The 6,496-nt window shown below is 44.9% G+C and overlaps 1 pseudogene; it reads right to left on the bottom strand.

Moving 5' to 3' along the window:
- Window positions 1-5,742: 5,742 nt before the first annotated feature.
- Window positions 5,743-5,899, bottom strand: LOC123788616 (small ribosomal subunit protein eS27-like pseudogene; annotated as a pseudogene).
- Window positions 5,900-6,496: the final 597 nt, after the last annotated feature.

The raw sequence follows: 6,496 nt of genomic DNA on the forward strand, positions 1-6,496 counted from the left end.
ATCTCATGATTCCATTTAATCTCCACAGAAGAAGTTCACCAACTGGAGAACGCCATTGATCCTCTGTGCCCGAGCCAATTAGATATTTTGGTCCAATCCAGAATGGTTACCCAGCCTTTGCCAGAATGAAATTGTGTTTAGAATTTTATTTTTATAGTCTCTGAGGCATCGCAGATTTTAACAGGACATTGGATCCCATCCATTCGTGGCACATCTGCTCCAACAAGATCTGCATATTTCAAAAATCATTAAGAAGTTAATACTGAAACCTATTTTAACTCTCTCTCTCTGATGACAAGTTGTTTTTTAATGTTCAAGGGTTTAAATTTCCCTTAGAAAAATGAAAATGATTCCTTTACCTTGGGATTTTGATCCAGATCGCGTGGAAGGAAAGACATGATAAGTGACATCTCAATTTGGGGCGCCTCATGAGTCAGGGGGACTTGGTTTTTGACGATGCTCTTTAATTGACTTGCTTGACACTGCCCTTCTCTGGGGTGTGGGAGAACCCTGAGAATCCCGCTTCCAGTCCTCCAGAGGTTTGCAGACTCCTGCCTTTCACTTCCTGAGGGTCAAAAATCATGGAAGGAGGTGGGGCCGGGCCCTTTACCTACCCTGCAATCGGAAGCAAGTTATTTATACCCTTGGACCCTCGCTTTCTTGGGGGGTAAGAGGAATAGCATGCTACCTGGCTGAACGTTTCCTGCGAGAATGGAAGACACAGCATCTGTTGTCCTAGGGCAGGGTGCAGGGTCAGTGCCCAAACAACAAGTTTATTTGTTTATTCAACCAAAAGCGAAGCCCAAAGAGTGAGTGCCCAATATAGGGACGCCGCTTTCCTGTTTGTTACAGTCTGGTGGAGGAAACAGATAGGAGTCAAATCATCACTCAGTTAATTAGAGATGGAAATAAGTACAATAAAGGAGAACTTCCAGCAGAGGAGCTGCTAATTGGATGGGGATGGGGGTGGACCAGGGGTCAGGGCGGGGATGAGGGAAGATAGAGGAAGTCACTTTTGAACTGAGAACTGAAAGATGGGAGTGGGGGAGCCTCACTGTGGGCCCTGGGGGACAGCATCAGGGAAGGAGAACAAGGGAGGTAGCTGCAGAGACGGGGCTTGATGAACCACTGGCAATTTCACATAAATTACTAGCAAGCTTTAGCCAGTGAAGCCTTTGATTTAAACGACAAAATTTTACAAGTATGTCTTAGGAACAAACCTTTAATGTTGTGTGAAATGAAATTTATTGACAGCAATACTTCTTGACCCATTTCACTAATTTCTCTGAAAAGGTACCGAATTTATGTGAAAGAAAAGAAAAGGAAAAAAATATATAGTTAATATATAGCTACATAGTTACCTACGGTAGATAGAAAATGCACGAATGCATTATAACTTATAATAAGGAGACATGAGCTTGATGTACAAGCTGGGACAGAGGCTCCAGCATGCTCATTACTAGTGTGTTATCCTAAGTAAGTTGTTTCCTTAGGGTTTTCTCTGTGCCGGGCACTGCGTTAGGTGCTAACAGGAAGTATACTATGGAATTTTCTCAACCACTCAGCGAGCTGTCAACGTACTCCTCGTCCTCCTTAACATTAGCTCATCTCCACTTTGCAGAAGGGACGGAAGTTCAGAAAAATTAAGCAGCATGCCCGGTTTTCCCTAGGTAGTGAATGACAGGATTGGCATTTTAACCCTAGCACCCATTCCCAAATCGGCGCTCTTAAAACCACGGCATCATTTGCTCTGTCCAGCCTGGAAGGTGGTCACCAACACGGAAGAGTTGTGGAGGACCCCACACCGAGGTAAGAGACCACCAGGACGAACATTTCTGCTTTCCTGCCACGAAACCAGACCCTGTCCGGTCCCCTCAACTTGATTCCAGCCATCCAAGCTGGGAGTTCGGAAGAGCTTTTTAGCAGGTGTTTCACGGAGGCCCAGGGGCTCAGGGGCCTGCTGAAACCGGTCGCCAAGTATTGTATGCGTGTGCGCATGTGCGCTTTTCTCAAGGTCAGTCACCCAAAATGTTTACGAACTTCTGGTGAAAGGAAGCTTCTCTCCACATTCTGATTCAGTGAAGTGGACTCAGGACAATAGAGGCGTGGGAGTTCAGGAGAGATTTTGACCTTAGTCTGGTCCCAAGCAGCAATGACCTGCTCACTAGCTAGTTCAGGTGGGTCCATAATGGGCAAGGCCAGGCCTCCAGCCATCGCGAGCCTCCTTTAAAAATTACTCCCGGTTTACTCCCTTAAAAAAACCTTCCTCACTCCTCTACATACATTTATATATTTACGAGTTGAGTAACCTTGCAGGAAAAAGGGCCTAAAAGGCACTGAACTCTGAACCATCCACATCCTCCAGATTCTGTGCGGGCCTTGCCAGTGTATAGTAAGATTGCTTTACGGCGCTGTGATCGGTATGGACGTTCGCCCTTGCACTGGTTTGTCACGAGTGGTCGTGCACGTGTCCGTTTTCCTGCATTCGCGTGGTCCGTACTCTTGTGATTTTAATAACCTGGTAGTATTCCATTCCGTTAACATTTCTCGAATACATTTAAGTTTCTTTGACAAAAACAAACCTTCCATTTTAGATCTTCAACTCAGAGATTTTCATTTTAAGATTTAAAAAAAATCGGATGCAGAAAATGCTAACAACGTATAATATAGTGGTTTCACAGCACTGGGTTTGGAACCCAATGGACCTGTATTTGAATCTCATTTGTCTCTTATGAGCCATGTAACATTGGGCAAGTCACTTAAGCTCTCTGAGCCCCAGTCACCTCATTGCAAAATAGCAGTGTTTTCCTCTTCAAATTGTTGCAAGTTTAGCAATATAAAATGCTTAAAGTGCTTTGCAGAGTGCCTGGTACATGCTAAAAGCTGGCTAAGTGATCGCTATCGGCATAACAGAAAATAGAGAACAGGACCCATCTAGGGCCATTTGTTTAAGAGGGGTGAAAACATTTTTTCCAAGGTCACAAGGAAAGGAAATATGGGTTCAATTGGCCACATACTGGTGTCATTTTACTTGCCAATTCCAAGTTTGGGTGTCTGAAACGAACATTTTCAGTCCTAAAATAAGGATGGCAAACTTGGGGCTGGTGTGCATGAATAAACATAGCCAGAGAATGCATACACCCTGTGCGTCCCCGGCACAGGGCAATCTGCTCAGCCTCACCGTTCCCCACCTCCCTGCAAAGCAAATTTTTCCAAGCCAAGTCAGTCCTCCACCGGCGAGGAGGATTTTCTGACACCTCCCCCGACCAAATGCTTGAACATACAAGCGAGACAGAACTACAGCGATCCTCTCTTGCCCAACTCATTCACTTGATAGACCAGGAAATGGGAGATTCGGGCAAGTGAAGTGAATTTCCAAGGTTGCATAACACCTGAAGAGCCGAACTGGTCTAGAACTCCTTCATGATGTTTTATTTAACTGTGGACCTCCTGGACTTAATATCTCCTTAATGTTTAATTATCGATTTCTTGTTTTCCTAAAAACATAAAAGGAAACTTTATACTACTATTAATGGAAAATCCAGTATTACTTAACTTAAATAAAACATAGTCATAAAAATAAGCAACAGAACAATGCTATTGAATTCTGGCTCAAATATACAATAGGCTGTGAAAGGATTGCAGCCCGAGGTGAAGGCTCTCCTCCACAGAGAAGGAGATCAGCAAGGGTTCAAGAGCAACTGAATGAGGACCACCAAACTAAGGTTCCATCAAATGAAAATGCCATCAAACCTTTCTCTCCGAGGATAGAAGAGAATTAAAAGGGAATAACCACATTGGCATGGTGTGAGACGTGTTCATTTGGGAACGACCAGTCTCCTCTATCCTGCTTGGTTTTACTTTCTGGTGTCCCTATCTGTTACGGGTCACTCAACTTGGAATGTTCCCTGAAGGCTTGTTATTTTGAGGTTGATTCTAAGCTCCAACAAAGCTGTCTACTTCTTTGCTTCTCTTTTCAATCTCAAAGCTCTAGTCGAACCCTCAACATTCCTGTGCAGTTAAATCGTTCACAGCCCACTTTGTGGCTCATTTCAGCTGCCTTTAGTTGGCAGCTAAATACTGTAGACCGTAGATACTGCTACGGTCCCCATTTTACAAATGGAGAAATTGAGGCACGAAGAAATTACTGAACTCACCTAAGTCCTTGGCTGGTACCTTTGAGCTACTTGATTCGATATTCTATGCTCTTAATCACTGTGATCTATTACCTCCCAGTCTAACTTCTGTTATTTGATTTGCTTCAAAAATATTTACTGAATATTTCTTATGATCCCATCAATGGATGCAGTAGAGTGGGGGCCAGTATAGAAGGATATAACTCGGTCCTCATCCTTGAGCTTTCTATGTCATTAATACATTCAGCAAATACTCATTCGCTTACTCCCAAGTTGTAACCTTGTTGCAGACCCAAGGCACATACATATAAAAAAGTGTACAATAAATAATATAATCAAATTCAATATGTACAGAGTAATTGGTAAGAGTGACGAGCAGGTCAGGAAGGAGATGCAGCAGTGTGGTCTGACATTATTGCGGAAGGCTTTACGGAAGACATGGCCCTTGAAAGGAGAGAGGGCATTCCAGGCAAAAGCCCAGGGTGAGCAGAAGGGCAGAGGTGGACGGCACCAAGCGCAGGGCGACAGGAGCCTCCTTTTCTTAATACTTGATAAATTAACAACAACAGGACAAACAAACCCACAACCCAGCCACAGGCCAGCAGGGTCTTACGCTTTGCTGTAATTCTCAGGAATCAATTATAATAAACCCCAGGAGAAGAAAGTTCCTCCAGTCTTAAGAGTAGCATTGGGTCAAAGGGGAGCTTTCCCCAAGGATGCTTTAGATTTCAATTGTGTGCCTGAGAAAGCTCTGCCACCAGCATGGCCTAGAATATCAACTCAGGGGCAGGAGGCTTTCAGGCAGCCTCAAAGCAGCAGGAGGAGGAAAAAAAAAATCTACTTATGAGGATTGTTCGCCCGAGAAGCCTTGAGGTACACTAGCAAGGCAAGAGCTTTAGAACTAAGACCCGCTCCTTACAGTGAAATGCCAAGTGCTGTCAATGACTTAGGGCTGGCTCATTATGGACCTATTTCAGCTAATCCTCCGCGGGCAACAATCCTCCTCTTTTCAGGGACTATGGAAGCCTGGGGAAGGCCATTCCTTTTCCAGTCAGGTGTGAGGGCAAAGAGCCATCCATCTTTAATAAACCTCCAGGCTCACAGGCCTCTTCCCATAGAAGGTAGTGCAGAATTTGTAAGTCTCTGAAATGTTCGACATCCATTCTGGCCCCTCCTGATTAAGCAACAATAGCAACCTCTCTGCATGACTCCCTATCTTCTCTATCAGATGGTCAGTTTCTAGAATAATCATCTATATATTCACTTAGCTGTGCATTAATTTGATCAACAACTGAGGGTCTCAACTACATGCACCTTTATGTTAGCACCTAAGTGCTTGATTGTACTCATTTCTTTCTGGTTTCTGACGCTTACCTACATCTCTAGCTTCATGCCCCACTGTCCTGGGCCCAACGCTCGGTTCCGGCCACAGTGATTCTGCTCCCTCGCACCATAACTAACTCCTACTCGCTAGCTCTTCCGTGTGGACCTGCAACCACATTCCCTTCCACTTCCCCGCTTCATCTGGTTAGTGTCGTCTTCTTTTTTTTTAATCCAAAATGTATTTGTTGGGATAGTTTCCCACTCATCTTGATTCAGGATGCTTTCAGTGCTGCTTCTGTGGGAAGGAGCATCCTTCTACAAGCCTTGCGTGTCCTCCTGTGGGCTGGCGGAAGACAGCGGAGCAGCCGACGCACAAAACTACCGCTTGAGCGGGGCTAAAGACTGGTGATTTTGTAGCATCCTGGGCACTCCCCACCCATGAAGTAGGAGCTGGGGCTGGGCAGCAGGTGCTTCCTCTTGTGCTCCCTCTTCTCCTCTTCTAGGGACAGATGGAGAAGGTCCTTCAAGACGGGTACGTTCTTGTGGAGAGGTTGTCATCACCAGAAACTCATCTTAGCTTCTACTCCGCATTCAAATCAGCTCTGGTCTTAGCTTGTCTCCTGTGCCCAACTCCCAGGGGTGGCTAGCTTCTTGAGTCTTAGGCAACTGAACATCTGTGGTCTCACTGGTAAGTTCCATGAGACGAGGATCTTGTCTGCTTTTCTCCCCAGTGCTTAGTGCAGTGTCTGGCCCATAGTAAGCATTCAATGTATTTTGTCGTTTAAAGGAAGGAAGGAAGGAAGGAAGGAAGGAAGGAAGGAAGGAAGGAAGGAAGGGAGAAATGTGGTCCTTTCTCCCAGGATTCTGTCGGATCCCTGAAGGCAGTGATGGCATCCCCCGGTCCTAGTTCCTGGCACAATGGCTTACATATGAGCACTTAGTAAATGTGTACTGAAATGAGTGGATCAAACTTCCCTGTGTAGCCATGACTTAAAATATCATGAAGGACCAAAAATAAACAAATAAACAAACATTAA

The sequence above is a fragment of the Ursus americanus genome, chromosome 15 (assembly GCF_024610735.1).
Source record: "Ursus americanus isolate L20-20 chromosome 15, mUrsAme1.1.p, whole genome shotgun sequence".
Classification (NCBI taxonomy): Eukaryota; Metazoa; Chordata; class Mammalia; order Carnivora; family Ursidae; genus Ursus; species Ursus americanus.